The following is a 16,524-nucleotide window of genomic DNA, read 5'->3' as shown; positions in this document are numbered from 1 at the left end:
TGAACTGAGTTCTCCATGTCCTGGCTGTGTCATGGGGTGCACAAGGCTCCTTGGTGTGTCAAAGTTGTGCGCCAAAGTGAGGGGAGATGGGGGAGAGTAGTGCTCAGTTGGGAAAACCAACTGAGCTCCCCATGCAGCGCCTTGCTCTTGTCTTCAAGGTCCCAGGTTCAACTCTTGGTGGAGGCAAATGGAGATAATTTCCTTGGAAGAGTGGAGAGTAAGGAGTGCTTCTACAAGGAAGCTCCAGGTTCGAGCCTTGGGTGAGCCCTTTTGGCTTATTTTCTTTGCACAAGGAAAAACACTCTTCCCTTGTTCTCCATGGAGCTCCCAGGTTCGAATCCTTGCCAAAGCCTTTTGGCCTATTTTCCTTGCAAGGCAATATAAAAACCAAAAACCAAAAACATTTTTTTTTCCAAAAGTTCATCAGATTTCTGCTTGATTTTCAACTAGTTTTTCAATCTTTTTGGAAACCGATTTGAACCCGATTTTTATCAGACCAAAGAGAAACTTTTCAGCCATCAAATACACATCAAATAAGCATCAAAAATCATGATTTTCATGGCTGGAATGTCACGTTTTCCAGCAGCACCAACAGCCACTTCAAAACCATCATAAACATGATTTTCAAGCATTAAACAACAAGTTTCCATGATCAAACCCTCACACATACACCCAAAATCAAATCTCAAGCAACAAGATCTGGTTTAACACTTCAAGAACACAGCCAATCATTGATTAATTTACCAAACCTTACCTCCTTTGCTGCTGTCCGAGATTGCACCAAAAACAAGCTTCCAGAAGCACTTTTACGCCTATTTTAACATCAAAAACAACTTTAGAATCTTATGAAACATGAAGGCTGAAGCTTCATGATGATGAAAAGAAGGTTTTCCTCACCTTAAGGTAACTAGAAATCATTAATAATATATGAATATTATATTAATATAATTTTTTCTCGAAATTCGTGACCGGCTCGTCACATAGAGACTAACCACAGAAATCAGAATTTTGAAATTCGGGCCCGAAGTGGCTCAAAAATGCAACTCTTCGCGACGTGCCTACTTAGATTAGGAGAGGTGTCCTATGCAATCAAGCTGTTGACTCAGCAGCTTGATGACACAGCACCTATGCAGTGGAGGTGCTTATATGCATAGAAATTCCTAAAAATTCTATAAAAATTCCGTTTGTTCCCGAAAAAGTGCCGTTTCTTTGGGGCTAGGCCGTTACATTCTACCCTCCTAAAAGAAAATTTTGTCCTCAAAATTTCAATTACTTGAAAAGAGAAACGGGTAGTCTGTTCTCATCTTGTCTTCTAGCTCCCATGTGTACTCTTCAGTTCCAGTTTGTCCCCATGCTACCTTAACCAATGATACTGTCTTGTCTCTAAGCTGTTTGTCACTTCGTTCCACAATCCTAACTGGTAGGGTTTGATATGTCAAGTCGGCTCGCAGCTGTACTGTCTCTGGTTGTAAAACGTGGCTTTCGTCGGGATTATACTTTTTAAGTTGTGAAACATGAAAAACATCATGAAGGTTTGACAAATAAGGAGGGAGAGCTACTTGGTATGCTACTGGACCGACTCTTTTATGAATTTGAAAAGGACCTAAATATCGTGGATTCAATTTCTTAGTCCTAAGAGCTCTACCTATTCCAGTTGTAGGTGTCACTCTTAAGAAGATATGGTCACCTTCGTTAAATTCTAAAGGCCTACGCCTAATATCTGCATAGCTCTTTTGTCGACTTTGGGCAGTTTGAATCTTCTCTCGAATGTGCTTAATCCGTTTGGTAGTTTCTTGTACCAAGTCTGGCCCCAAAATCCTGCCTTCCTCCTTGTCATACCAGCATAATGGTGATTGACACTTTCTTCCGTAGAGGGCTTCATATGGTACCATTCCGATACTCTGTTGATAACTGTTGTTGTAAGCAAACTCAATCAATGGCAAGTATTTGTCCCAGTTACCCTGTTGGTCCATTACGCAAGATCTCAACATATCTTCCAAGGTACGAATTGTTCGTTCTGTCTATCCATCAGTCTGTGGGTGATATGCTGTACTTAAGTGCAACTTCGTCCCAAAAGCTTTTTGTAGAGCTCCCCAAAATCTAGAAGTAAACATTGGATCTCTGTCTGACACAATTGATGAAGGTATTCTGATAGTGTATTTTTGGAAAACGGAAAACGAATTCCAAACACACAAAACTAACTGGCAAGTGCACCGGGTCGTATCAAGTAATAAAACTCACGGGAGTGAGGTCGATCCCACAGGGATTGAAGGATTGAGCAATTTTAATTTAGTGGTTGATTTAGTCAAGCAGATCAAGAGTTGATTTGAGTGGTTTGTATTCGACAGAAGCTAAATTGCATGAAATTAAAAGGGAGAAGGGTAGATTGTAGAAAATTAAAGAGCAGAGATAGTAAATGTGCTGAATCTTAAAGAACAAGAAATTAAATGGCAGAAACTTAGAATGCAAGAAATGTAAATTGCAGAATCTTAAAGTGCAAGAAATATAAATGGCTTGAATTGTAAAGGGAATTGGGAAGTGAATTTGCAGAAATTAAACAAGGAACAATAAATTGCAACAAACAGGATTGTAGAAGATGGATTCAATTAAACCGGATCTTAAATGAAAATGAGAATAAACTTGGTGTGACAACGAAACAAGGAAATTAAAATTGAAAGCTGTAGATCTCAGGACTCAAGAAACTAGATAGCCAAGTCTAGATCTCACTGCCTTCCTAGATCCAGCAAGAACAATTGCAGAGGAAATGAAGAGATGTAAATTGCAGAAAAAGTAGAAGAAGAAGCAATTCACAAAAATGGAAACTCAATGCTGAAAATTAAACAAGATCCCAAGGTGAGATTGAAACAGAATTTCTTCAATTCTCCACCCAAGATCCAAAACAAGAAAAGTAAAGAGTGCTGAGCATGAACAAGGAAGAAGAGAGATCAATTCTCCTTCCCAATTCTCTAGAATTCTAAAGCAACAATTCAAAAAATGTCAAGGTGAGCTCTCTGTAAGTGTTCTCAAAATTCTCTCCGAAAAAGCCCTCCTAAAACTTAAATCCTAAGCTATTTATACACTTTCTTCAAATGGTCCTCAAGCCTTGAATTAGGCCTTTGCTCTTGATGGAATTGGGTTGATAAAGGCCTTAGTTGATTTCTCTTGGAGTTGGAGAAAGATCCATTGTGAACCGGGTTGAGAATCATAAAAGTTTGAGTAAAAGTTTGAGGCAAACTTTTACTCAAACTTTTTATACCAGATGGCTTCACTTTGCTGCTACCAACGTTTGAGCCAAAGTTTGAGGTCAAACTTTTGCTCAAACGTTGGCCCCCTTGTAAATGTGTGTGGCGCCAACGTTTGCCAAAAAGCTTGAGGTAAACGTTGGCACAAGCTTTTCTCCTCCAGGGTGTGCAAGTGTGGCGCCAACGTTTGCCAAAAAGTTTGAGGCAAACGTTGGCTCAAGCTTTTTTCCTCTGGTATGTTTTCAACTCTTTTAAAAGTTTGAGCTAAAGTTTGAGGCAAACTTTGGCTCAAACTTTTTGTTCTCTCTTGCTCCTAGCCATTCCTTCTTCCTTCAACTTTCTTCAAAATTCTTTCCACCTATCATCAATCAATCAAAACAATCAAAGCTATGCCCCAAATCATGAGATTGTGTTTCTTTCATAATATATGACAATTATAGCATAAAATCTCATGAAAGTGCATGAATTCATACATGGTTGATTGAATCAAAGGAAACATGGAAATCTACCCAATTGGCTTGCTTATGGCTTAAGAAAGTGCATAAAATCAATTGAAAACAAAGAAAAAGACTAGTGAAAATAGGCTAAGATGACTTGTCATCACAACACCAAACTTAAAGCTTGCTTGTCCCCAAGCAAGAAAAGAATTATGCTCAAAGGTTCTTTCAATCATAATGGATTTGAAGAATAACTTGTAAGGTCCTGTGAGTGAAGTGACTAAGTGACAGTGGGGTGAACTCCAAATCATATGCTCATGCAAGGGCTTCAGTGCTTACTAGTCCTCACATATTGGGGGTCTTAGGTCCTAGGACTTTCATCCAAATGATATCATGGAGATCTCTCTATAGGTAATCACCTTGAAGCAGCTTATAGTTTCTGTGCTTTGGCCTTGACTCTAAGTGTCATGTCTCAAAGCGGCTCTTTAGATAAGCTTTCAATCAATACTCCTAAACCAGTTGGTTTTAAGGTATTAGGTGTTAAAGCACCCCTAAGGATTTACTTACTCAAGCCTCTCTCCTTTACACAATTCGACCACAAGCATTTACTAGGATAACAACTCTTTGAGTTCTTGTTTCTTTCTTCTTTCCTGCCTAGTAATTGATGCTCAGAGCCTTGGGCCATGTTCTTTTTTTGTTTTTTTTTTTTTTGTATTTTCTTTACTTTCTTTTGTTTTGTTTGCTGCTTCTTGGATCAATAAATGTTTGAGAATCTCCACAACACTTCTTTGAACTCTATGTCCCGCCTATGAGCTCCCATGCAAGTTTTCATAAGCATGCAACCTCAATACATAATCACACAACTAGAACCACCACTTCTCCTAATCTTTTGCTTGCCTCAAAATTGTTTAATTCCTCAATCCTTCTTTTCTAAGAACTTTCATGTGATGCATTTTTGAAATATTGAGTGCAAACAAGTTTTGGAGAGTATAGTGTTGTAAATGATCAAGCATCTTGATTATTGAATTGCAGAAAAACTATATTAGACAGAAGGACAGATAGGGGTATAATATAACTTTCAATCACAGCAATATCTGATAATGAATAATACAACCTTTTGGAGTCTACTTGCTATCCTCTTCCTCATCATCATTGTTGGTCTTCACATTCCTCTTTCATCACTTTGATTGATGATGCTAAATCTTCCCAAAAGTTTGTATGGTACTCTGCAGTGATATTGAAAGTTGCTTGTTCCCCAAGCACTTAGAAACAATGGTTAGCATGCATGATTTATTTGTGGGCCTTTGAACTTACTTTGGTGTGGGAACACCAAACTTAGTACCTTGCCAATAGTTCTCATGCATCAGATTAACCATGTGTGGAACTCTTTTTCTTTTTCAAAAGTGACAAAACTGAAAACTAAAGAATAGCAAAATAGTTAACTAGTTTATCTAGCTGCTTGAAGCTAGCATTATGCAGAAGGTGAGAATATGTTTTAAATGAGATTTTGGTGGAACACCAAACTTAGAATCCTTCATTCTCCCTTATATTGTTTTGGTGTGCAACACCAAACTTAGCTTCTTGCAATATAGATAAAACTAATTAACCTATTTATTAAAATAGATATGAAACGATAGTTACCTCCGGTTGGGTTGCCTCCCAACAAGCGCTCTTTTATTGTCACTAGCTTGACATCTTTCATCCTCGGATCATGGAGGTTGAAAATCCTGTTGCCTTTGATTTTCTCCTCTCACTATGGACTTCCTTCCGGTCTCCTCCATTTTTTAATTTGTGTCCTTCTTCAAAAATTCCAGAGGTGGAGAACTCTCTCCTGGTTCATGTCATACAACCAAAACAGCAAAATTACACAGAGCACTCTGTAGCTTGAGTGCAGTGAGAGTTAGTAGAGACAAAGTCTCAAACAGTTAGTGTGCAAGTTAGAAATTAACAAAAATAAAGAAAAAGTGCTTAATCTAAATCACCACCTTACTTAATCATTGTCAATCTAATCAATCCCCGGCAACGGTGCCAAAAACTTGATGTGTATTTTCGAAAAACAGAAAACGAATTCCAAACACACAAAACTAACCGGCAAGTGCATCGGGTCGTATCAAGTAATAAAACTCACGGGAGTGAGGTCGATCCCACAGGGATTGAAGGATTGAGCAATTTTAGTTTAGTGGTTGATTTAGTCAAGCAGATCAAGAGTTGATTTGAGTGGTTTGTATTCGACAGAAGCTAAATTGCATGAAATTAAAAGGGAGAAGGGTAGATTGCAGAAAATTAAAGAGCAGAGATAGTAAATGTGCTGAATCTTAAAGAACAAGAAATTAAATGGCAGAAACTTAGAACGCAAGAAATGTAAATTGCAGAATCTTAAAGTGCAAGAAATGTAAATGGCTTGAATTGTAAAGGGAATTGGGAATTGGATTTGTAGAAATTAAACAAGGAAAAGAAAAATTCAACAAACAGGAATGTAAAAAATGGATTCAATTAAACCGGATCTTAAATGAAAATGAGAATAAACTTGGTGTGACAACGAAACAAGGAAATTAAAATTGAAAGCTGTAGATCTCAGGACTCAAGAGACTAGATAGCCAAGTCTAGATCTCACTGCCTTCCTAGATTCAGCAAGAACAATTGCAGAGGAAATGAAGAGATGTAAATTGCAGAAAAAGTAGAAGAAGAAGCAATTCACAGAAATGGAAACTCAATGCTGAAAATTAAACAAGATCCCAAGGTGAGATTGAAACAGAATTTCTTCAATTCTCCACCCAAGATCCAAAACAAGAAAAGTAAAGAGTGCTGAGCAAGAACAAGGAAGAAGAGAGATCAATTCTCCTTCCTAATTCTCTAGAATTCTAAAGCAACAATTCAAAAAATGTCAAGGTGAGCTCTCTGTAAGTGTTCTCAAAATTCTCTCCGAAAAAGCCCTCCTAAAACTTAAATCCTAAGCTATTTATACACTTTCTTCAAATGGTCTTCAAGCCTTGAATTAGGCCTTTGCTCTTGATGGAATTGGGTTGATAAAGGCCTTAGTTGATTTCTCTTGAAGTTGGAGAAAGATCCATTGTGAACCGGGTTGAGAATCATAAAAGTTTGAGTAAAAGTTTGAGGCAAACTTTTACTCAAACTTTTTATACCAGATGGCTTCACTTTACTGCTACCAACGTTTGAGCCAAAGTTTGAGGTCAAACTTTTGCTCAAACGTTGGCCCCCTTGTAAATGTGTGTGGCGCCAACGTTTGCCAAAAAGCTTGAGGCAAACGTTGGCGCAAGCTTTTCTCCTCCAGGGTGTGCAAGTGTGGCGCCAACGTTTGCCAAAAAGCTTGAGGCAAACGTTGGCTCAAGCTTTTCTCCCAAAAGTTTGAGCTAAAGTTTGAGGCAAACTTTTGCTCAAGCTTTTTTCCTCTGGTATGTTTTCAACTCTTTTAAAAGTTTGAGCTAAATTTTGAGGCAAACTTTGGCTCAAACTTTTTGTTCTCTCTTGCTCCTAGCCATTCCTTCTTCCTTCAACCTTCTTCAAAACTCTTTCCACCTATCATCAATCAATCAAAACAATCAAAGCTATGCCCCAAATCATGAGATTGTGTTTCTTTCATAATATATGACAATTATAGCATAAAATCTCATGAAAGTGCATGAATTCATACATGGTTGATTGAATCAAAGGAAACAAGGAAATCTACCTAATTGGCTTGCTTATGGCTTAAGAAAGTGCATAAAATCAATTGAAAACAAAGAAAAAGACTAGTGAAAATAGGCTAAGATGACTTGTCATCATATTCCATGCAATCGTATTATCTCCTGAATGTATAACCGGGCGAGTTTCTCCAAGCTGTGACCAATTTGAATTGGTAGAAAATGCGCTGATTTTGTCAATCGATTTACAATTACCTAAATTGTATCATGCCCGGCAGAGGTTCTTGGTAACCCAGTAACAAAATCCATCGTAATCTCTTCCCATTTCCATTGCGGTATCTCCAATGGTTGCAAGGTTCCAGGTGGTTTTTGATGTTCCACCTTAATCTTCTGGAAAGTGAGACACTTTGAAATATACGTTGCTATATATTTCTTCATTCCCGGCCACCAGAACATCTTTTTCAGATCTTGGTACATTTTAGTCATTCCGGGATGGATAGAAAATCTGCTTTCATGAGCTTGGGTCAAAATGTTCTTTCTCAAGTCCTCCTGAGCAGGTACACAAATTCTGTTCCTATATCTCCATATTCCCTCTTTATCTTGTCGTACCTCTTCCGGATGATCTGCCTTCATCCGTGTTAACAATGTCAGCATTCCTGAATTCTGGGCTTGAGCTTGCTGAATAGCTATCTTAAAGTCAGATGTTAATTGTAGTCGCGCCATAACAACTCCTCTTGATGTCTCTCTCATTACTAATTTTAAGTTTTCAAAGCCTGAGATCATTTCTTCTTCCTTGATCATCATCCAGGATATGCCCAAACTCTTCCGACTCAAAGCATCTGCGACTACATTTGCCTTCCCAGGATGATAGCTCAACTTAAAATCATAATCTTTTAAGAATTCCATCCATCGCCTCTGCCTCATATTAAGGTCTTTCTGATCAAAGATATACTTCAAACTCTTATGATCAGAGAAGACTTCAAATTGGGCTCCGTACAAATAGTGCCTCCAAATCTTAAGTGCAAAGACCACTGCTGCTAATTCCAAATCATGTGTCGGATAGTTCCTTTCGTGAGGTCTTAGTTGTCTCGAAGCATAAGTGATGGGAAAATTTGTGAAAAAATGAATTTCCAAACATACCTAAATCTAACCGGCAAGTATACCGGGTCGCATCAAGTAGTAAAACTCATGTGAGTGAGGTCGATCCCACAGGGATTGATGGATCAAGCAACTTTAGTGGGTGATTAGTTTAGTCAAGCTAACATTGAAGTGAATTGTGTGAAATTGTAACCAACAGGAAGTAAATGACAATGAATTTAAAATTGCAGAAAGTAAATTGGACAGAAACTTAAAGAGCAAGCAATATAAATTGCAGAAACTTAAATGACAAGAAATGTAACTTGCATGAAAAGTAAAGGGGGGCTGGGTGCTGAAATTTAAAGAAAGCAATGGATCCAAGGCAAGAAAAGTAAATTCAGATTTGCAGCAAGCTCAAAGTTAAAGTGTAGAATGTAAATGTGCAGGAAATGTAAATTAGAAGCAATGCAGTAGAAAGTAAAAATTGCAGAGAAGGAAATTGTAGCAGAAAAGTAAATCAGCAAGAAAACTCAAATCAATTGTGAAATCTAGAAAGACAAGTGAAGATCTCAGGGGCTCAATGAGACTAGAAAACAAGTCTAGATCTCAAGTCCTTCTTTGATCCAATAAAGAACAATTTGCAAAAGAAATGAAGATGAAAGCAGTAAACAGAGTGTTGATTCAGATCCTTAATTCACTGAAATTTTGTAGAAGAAGAACAAGAGAAATCTCAAAGTGAGAATGAAACAGAATTCCTTCAATTCTCAACCCAAGATTCAAAACAAAGAGAAAAACTAAAGAGAGAGAGTTCTCTATTCTTAATGCTCCCTTGTGGAGCCAGCCTCCAATGCTCTCTATTAGAGCCTCCCCTTAGTGAAATGAAACTAATGCCTTTATATAGGTTTTTACAAAATGAAAATGAAATTGAAATTAACGACAAATTACAATTAAATAAAATTCCAATTTCATCTATCTCTTGTGCCTTTGAGTGATGATAATTCAATTCTTGCAATCATCCCCATTCCCTTTTAATTTCAGCAATTTACATTCTGCTCTTTAATTCATGCAATTTAAGATTCAGCCATTTAATTTTCTTGTCATTTACTTTTCCCGCCAATTTTACATTCCGCAATTCTCATCTCAAATCTTGATTCCGCTCAACTAGAACACACTTCTAATCCGAATTGCTCACTCAACCAATCCTTGTGGGATTCGACCTCACTCTATTGTGAGTTTTTACTTGACGACGATAACCGGTGCACTTGCCGGAAGGAATTTTGCCGATCGTGCAATTTCCTAAATCGTAGCATAACACGTTTATGCGCATCACTCTTGGTGTTGGAAAGAAACCCACTTGTGAACCGGACCATGAACCATTAAAGCTTGAGTCAAAGTTTGAGGCAAACTTTGACTCAAACTTATTCACCAAACTCATCATGCAGATGGCCATTTTGCTGCCATCCACGTTTGAGCCAAAGTTTGAGGTCAAACTTTGAGCCAAACGTGGATCCCTCTTGTTGCATATCAAGCCTTGGGGTGCTACTTTGTCCTCTTGTCAACGTTGCCAATTTTATGCCCACTATAGACTATTATATATGATTAGAAAGCTCTGAATGTCAGCTTTCTAACCCAATTAGAATCACCTTAATTGAACATCTACAACTCAAGTTATGCTCCTTTGAAGAGGACAGGGTCGCTGGCTTTGGTGTGCAACGTTTGAGGTAAAGTTTGCCTCAAACGTGGTCGAAAACGCCAGTTCTGGAGGCTCAAACGCATTTTCCACCCCATACTATTATATATTGTTGGAAAGCCCTGAGTGTCTACTTTTCAATGCCGTTGAAAGCGCATCATTTGGAGCTCTACAGCTCGAGTTATACTCCGTCGAAGGTGCAGAGGTCAGTTGGCCTCACTGCAGGTTGCCACCATGTTTGTTTATGCACATTGCGGGGCAGTTTTCTCCCTCAATTTTAGTGTCCACCATGCAGTCCCATATATGCTTGGAAAGCTCTCGATTCTTACTTTCTATTGCTTTTTGAATCACCTCATTTGGAGCTCTGTAGCTCAAGTTATTCTTGTTGGAAGTATACCCCTTCAGGCTGTTGTGGCGCCAACGTTTGCCTAAAAGCTTGAGGTCAAACATTGGCGCAAGCTTTTGCTCTTCTCCAGGGTGTGTTTGTTGTGGTGCCAACGTTTGTCTAAAAGCTTGAGGTCAAACGTTGGCGCAAGCTTTTGCTCCATCCAGGGTGAATTCAACTCTTCCAAAAGTTTGAGCTAAAGTTTGAGGCAAGCTTTTGCTCAAGCTTTTTGTTCTCTCTTGCTCCTTGCCATTTCTTCTTTCTTCAACCTTCTTCAAAGCTCTTTTCACCTATCATCAATCAACCAAGCACATCAAAGCTATGCTCAAAATCATGATATTGTTATTCTTTCATAATATATAACAATTATAGCACAAAATCTCATGAAAATGCATTAATTTATCCATGGTTGATTGAATCAAAGGAAACATGAAATTCTACCCAATTGGCTTACTTATGGCTCAAGAAAGTGCATAAAACCTAAAAAAAAACAAAGAAAAAGTATAGAAAAATATGACATGATGACATATCATCAATAAGCTACCACATTCCTATGCTGCATCAATACACATCCAAGTCCCTTAGAAGAAGCATCACAATACACCTCAAAAGGTTCCTGTGGGTCTGGTAACACCAAAACTGGCGCCGTCGTCAACTTTTCCTTTAAAGTTTCAAAGCTTTCTTCACACTTCTCTGTCCACTCAAATGGAACTTCCTTCCTAGTAAGGCGAGTCAAAGGTAAAGCTATCTGTGAAAAACCCTTGATAAACTGCCGATAGTATCTTGCTAACCCCAAGAAACTACGAACTTCTGTAACTGTCTTGGGTTGCTTCCATTGTACTACGGCCTCGATCTTTAAAGGATCTACAGTTATTCCATCTCGTGTGATCACATGTCCCAAGAATGCCACTTCTGTCGCCCAAAACTCACATCTCGACAACTTCGCATATAGCTTCCGTGCTCTTAATATTTGCAACACAATCCTCAAATGCTCTCCATGTTCTTCTTCTATCTTGGAATAGATGAGGATATCATCTATAAAGACTACCACAAATTGATCTAGATACGGACAAAAAATGCGATTCATATAATCCATGAATACAGCAGGAGCATTAGTCAGTCCAAAGGACATAACCGTATACTCATAGTGACCGTACCTAGTTCGAAAGGCAGTCTTAGGTATATCTGATTCCTTCACCCGGATTTGATGGTAACCTGACCACAAATCAATCTTCGAGAATATTGTCGCACCTCTCAGCTGGTCCATCAGATCATCTATCCTTGGGAGTGGATACCTGTTCTTGATTGTGATCTTGTTCAATTGCCGATAATCCACACATAACCTCATTCCACCATCCTTCTTCTTTACTAGTAACACTGGAGCTCCCCATGGTGATACACTCGGACGAATAAACTTCTTCCCCAGCAATTCATTCAACTGCTTCTTTAACTCTGCTAGTTCCAATGGTGACATCCGATACGGTGCTATAGAAATTGGTCCGGCTCCAGGAACCAGATCAATACTAAACTCTATCTCTCTCTGAGGTGGAAACTTTTAGATTATAATTTAACATGGTGAAATCTAATCCCAACTCATGCGCAACAGTCTCAGAAATAAATGAATGTGATGCACCAGAGTCATACAGTACAATTAAGAGTCGAGATTTGACATAACACTGACCTTGAATTAGGGAGTCTGATTTCATTGCGTCATCAGCAGTCATAGCAAACACACGTCCTTGCTGTCGCGGCCTATCTGTTCCTTGTACTGGCTTCTTCGGACAGTCCTTAGCCATATGTCCAGGCTGACCACAAGAAAAACAGATAACGCTTGTAAGCTGACAAGGTCTACCTCCATGCTCCTTTCCGCACTGCCTACATACTGGTCGCATCTGCGCCTGCTGAGGTCGCTTACCCATATCTTGTCTCATTCTTCCTCCATTCCCTCCTGTAGGACGTGCATGAACATTTCTATTCTAATTGTACCTTCGTGAAGGCATTGCTCCCTGCTTAAAATTCCTTCCCTGAGGAGCTGTATACTGATTATAATTCTGAAAAGAAGATCTTGGGCGATTCATCCGAGCTGCAGCTATCTTCTTAGCACAGTCCTCTACTAGCTGACTCTTATTAACCAACTCTGCAAAATTCCGTATTTCCAATGGAACCACTGAGTTCAAAAAATCTTCACGGAGTCCCCCTTCAAATTTCAAACATTTCCACTCTTCGAAATCTGCTGGATTCCCTTGACAAACCTTGGAAAAATGACATAAATCTTCAAACTTCCTTGTATACTCAGCAACAGACATACTTCCCTGTTTTAACTGCATCAACTCCATCTCCTTTGCCTCATGAGTAGCTCTAGGAAAGTACTTCTTATAGAACTCTTCTTTGAAAACATCCCACAAAATATTACCCTCATCTTGCTGCAGTAAACGTTGAATGCCCTGCCACCAATGCTGAGCATCCCCTTCCAACATATAAGTAGCAAATTCTACATACTGTTCTTCCGGGATATGCTGTGCCCTCAAGGACCTTTCTATGCCTCGAAACCAATTATCAGCTTCAGTTGCTACAGTCGTACCCTTGAACTTTGGTGGATTAACTTTCAAGAAAGTAGCTAATGTCATAGGCCTATCATGATTCATGTTATCTCCATCACTGTTCCCACCATTCTCACCATTACGGTCATTGTTACGCTCTCCATTACGTTCCCCCAGACGCTTAACTGCTCGGGTAGTAGCAGTCGCCGTTTCACGCACAGCCTCAGTAATAGCATGAATCGCAGCAAGCAGATTATCATCGTTTTGTGGCGGATTGTTAACAGTAGACCCTTCCCGATCGCTACGTCTCCGTGGAGGCATCCTGATTCTGTTCATACCAAACAATCAATACCAAGGTGATCAGTCTTAATACCTCAAGTTGGGCGTGAACTTTATCAGAATGAAAGCACAAAGACATTCATGCAACACATATCACATAGATACCCTATAAGCATGAGACACACCACAGAGCATGCAATAAAGCATGATTCAGTCCATTCTCCAGGCTCTAACAGGAAGAACTGCTCTGATATCAAATTGTAACGACCCAACTTCTAGCATGTCTAGATCATACTAGAAATCGAATGTTACCAACTTGTTTTTCCTTTTTGTATTATTAATTAATAAATATAAGCCTGTACGTTGTTAAAACCCCGCGAATTTTACAAGTAAATTTTTTTAACAAGAATAATTTAAAGTCGCATACCTTCCATATATCAAGGGATAATTAAACGTTCACATACATAAGACAAAAGATAACAGAATATGGAATAACACACTATAATATACATCATGTTACAGAAGTGGCTCAGTTATATAAGCATAGAGATATAGTACAACACCCCTAAGTTAGTGACTCATATAGTATATACATATATGTACATAAGACGCCCCAGGGCCTGGCCTGACCAAAAGCCCCTAAGCTGGCACCCAGGCTAGCCTAACTCTATGATATGCCTATTCCCTCTAATCATGCTAACAAAAGTGAGGGAGACACTCTAATGTACTGAAGTTAGACTAGGCGTCTCAAAAAGTCTCCTCAGTCCTGGTCCAGAGTACCTCACAAAAAATCACCGGGCGAATGGTGATGCTCGCCTGCTGGCGCCTCGCCTGGTTCATCGTCATCGCTGTCAGAGGAGATAACTATGAAGTTAGGATCTTCCTCTGGATCTTCTTCTTCCTCGTCCTCTTCTTCTGCCGGAGTGATAGCAGAGGAACCACTGCTGGCCACAGGAACCATAAAAGGATAGCTACCAAACAAAATACAGTCTGGAGAAGGAGGTGGCGCCTCCATGATCTGATCATACTCATGTCCCTGCTGCTCATCAAAGACAAGAGGCTCGATCGGCTCAGGTAAAGGATCAAGCTCGGGTGGCAACACAGGAATACCCCACTCATCAAGGACAAAAGGTGCAGGAGGTGCCTCATGGATAAGCTGGGCAGGTATAGGCTCATCAGGTAGAGGAGGTTCAGGTGGAGGAGGATGGTCAGGTGGAGGTGGCATCTGCTCCTCAGGATGAGGTAAGAACATAAGAAGATTAGCAATAAATAATGCACAAACAAGTATGATGCATGTCTGTCCCTACTGCAGGTAATGAGCTCATTTGTCGGTTTCGATCCGCACCTGACGCAATCCGACCCTCCAGGTCAGATAAGGCCTTCCCAGAACTTAATCCCAGATTAAGTACCGCATACCCTCTACCAAGTACTCTCGACTTGCAGGGCTGGTATTTGCTCAAATCTCAATATACCGTAGGTATGCGAGTCAGGCCTCTACCAAGCATTCAGCTTGCAGGGCTGGTACTACTCTACCGCAGCCTGTCTGGGAAGCAACATCACAATACGGGCGTCCCCGCACAACATTCACAAACATTGCCCGAAGGCTCATAATTCACATATAACCATACTCTCCATCACTTAGCAATCATCATAAATCAAGCATTAGAACATCACAGAAAGCTCATTTTACAATTCTCTGTTTACTCTGTAAGGTCAGGTACACAACTATGTCACTTTTAACTCCTTTTCTTTTTAACTTAAACACAAGTTTCAAAATCTTGTTTTTTTACCTCATATACCTCTATATCTTCTCTTATACCTCTTCTTAGTTGTTTAGTAAAGGAAATTAGAGAATTCAGGAAAAACTGTCTTTTTATCAATATTTTATTATTAAAATAATAATATTTTATTTAACTTTCAAAAATTGCATTTTGACCCCCGGACTTCTTGGAAATTGCACTTTGACCCCTATAACTTTTAATATTTGCACTTTAGCCCCTCAACTTTTGATTAATTAATTTTCAACCCCAAACTTTTTAATAATTACATTTTGACCCCAAAACTCCTTGAATACACGTTTTCATGTTCTTCCAAAAACCAAAAACATTTTTTTTTCCAAAAGTTCATCAGATTTCTGCTTGATTTTCAGCTAGTTTTTCAATCTTTTCAGAAATCGATTTGAACCCAATTTTTATCAGACCAAAGAGAAACTTTTCAGCCATCAAATACACATCAAATAAGAATAAAAAATCATGATTTTCATGGCTGGAATGTCACATTTTCCAGCAGCACCGACAGCCACTTCAAAACCATCATAAACATGATTTTCAAGCATTAAACAACAAGTTTCCATGATCAAACCCTCACACATACACCCAAAATCAAATCTCAAGCAACAAGATCTGGTTTAACACTTCAAGAACACAGCCAATCATTGATTAATTTACCAAACCTTACCTCCTTTGCTGCTGTCCGAGATTGCACCAAAAACAAGCTTCCAGAAGCACTTTTATGCCTATTTTAACATCAAAAACAACTTTAGAATCTTATGAAACATGAAGGCTGAAGCTTCATGATGATGAAAAGAAGGTTTTCCTCACCTTAAGGTAACTAGAAATCACGTTTTCTTGGAGCTTTTGGTGATTGAATAAGAGATCCTAAGAAAGAACATGAAGAAGACATCATTAACTTAAGGAACCACCATGGCCGAATCTTCAAGGAGGAGGAGCAGCCTTCATACCTTGATTTACTCCATGAAAAGTGACATAGAAATGAAGAGGAGGAAGAGGTGAACACTTTGGTAAGATTAGATTTTTGATAGGGTTTCGGTTTGAGAAAGAACGGAGAAAGTAGCTCAGGTGTTCATGGAAGCTTCATGGTTTTCTTTCATGGTATTCTAAGCTTTTCCAAGAACAAAAATGATAGTCAAGCTGTCCTAGGGAGGCCGTGGCTTTTGGATGATGATTATCCAAAAGTTACTTGTCAAAATATCTCAGAAAAGGATAATTACTAAAGCTAGATGTATTAGAACTTAAGTAATTACACTACTAATGGATAAACATTAAGTTACTTAGTGTAAATGACACTAGTAACTGGATAATCATAAGAATAAAGGATATATGATGAAGCATTAGCAGTGCTAAGTTCATCTAAGAATGCCGGTATTATCCGTTACCGGTAGATTTCAAGCTCAGTTATTATATTACTAAACATAGATCAACATTAATCACAGT

At 38.9% G+C, this 16,524-nt stretch overlaps 1 long non-coding RNA gene across 1 annotated transcript; it reads right to left on the bottom strand.

The window, feature by feature from the left end:
- Nucleotides 1–503: 503 nt before the first annotated feature.
- Nucleotides 504–16,073, bottom strand: LOC110268591. Its single transcript, XR_002356829.1, has 3 exons — nucleotides 16,032–16,073; nucleotides 15,892–15,948; nucleotides 504–812 (listed from the first exon to the last, which is right to left on the bottom strand). It is a non-coding gene; the product is annotated as an uncharacterized LOC110268591 (long non-coding RNA).
- Nucleotides 16,074–16,524: the final 451 nt, after the last annotated feature.

This window comes from Arachis ipaensis, unplaced genomic scaffold, assembly GCF_000816755.2.
Source record: "Arachis ipaensis cultivar K30076 unplaced genomic scaffold, Araip1.1 Aipa357, whole genome shotgun sequence".
NCBI classification, from domain to species: Eukaryota; Viridiplantae; Streptophyta; class Magnoliopsida; order Fabales; family Fabaceae; genus Arachis; species Arachis ipaensis.
This window is presented reverse-complemented; position numbering and strand designations above follow the sequence as displayed.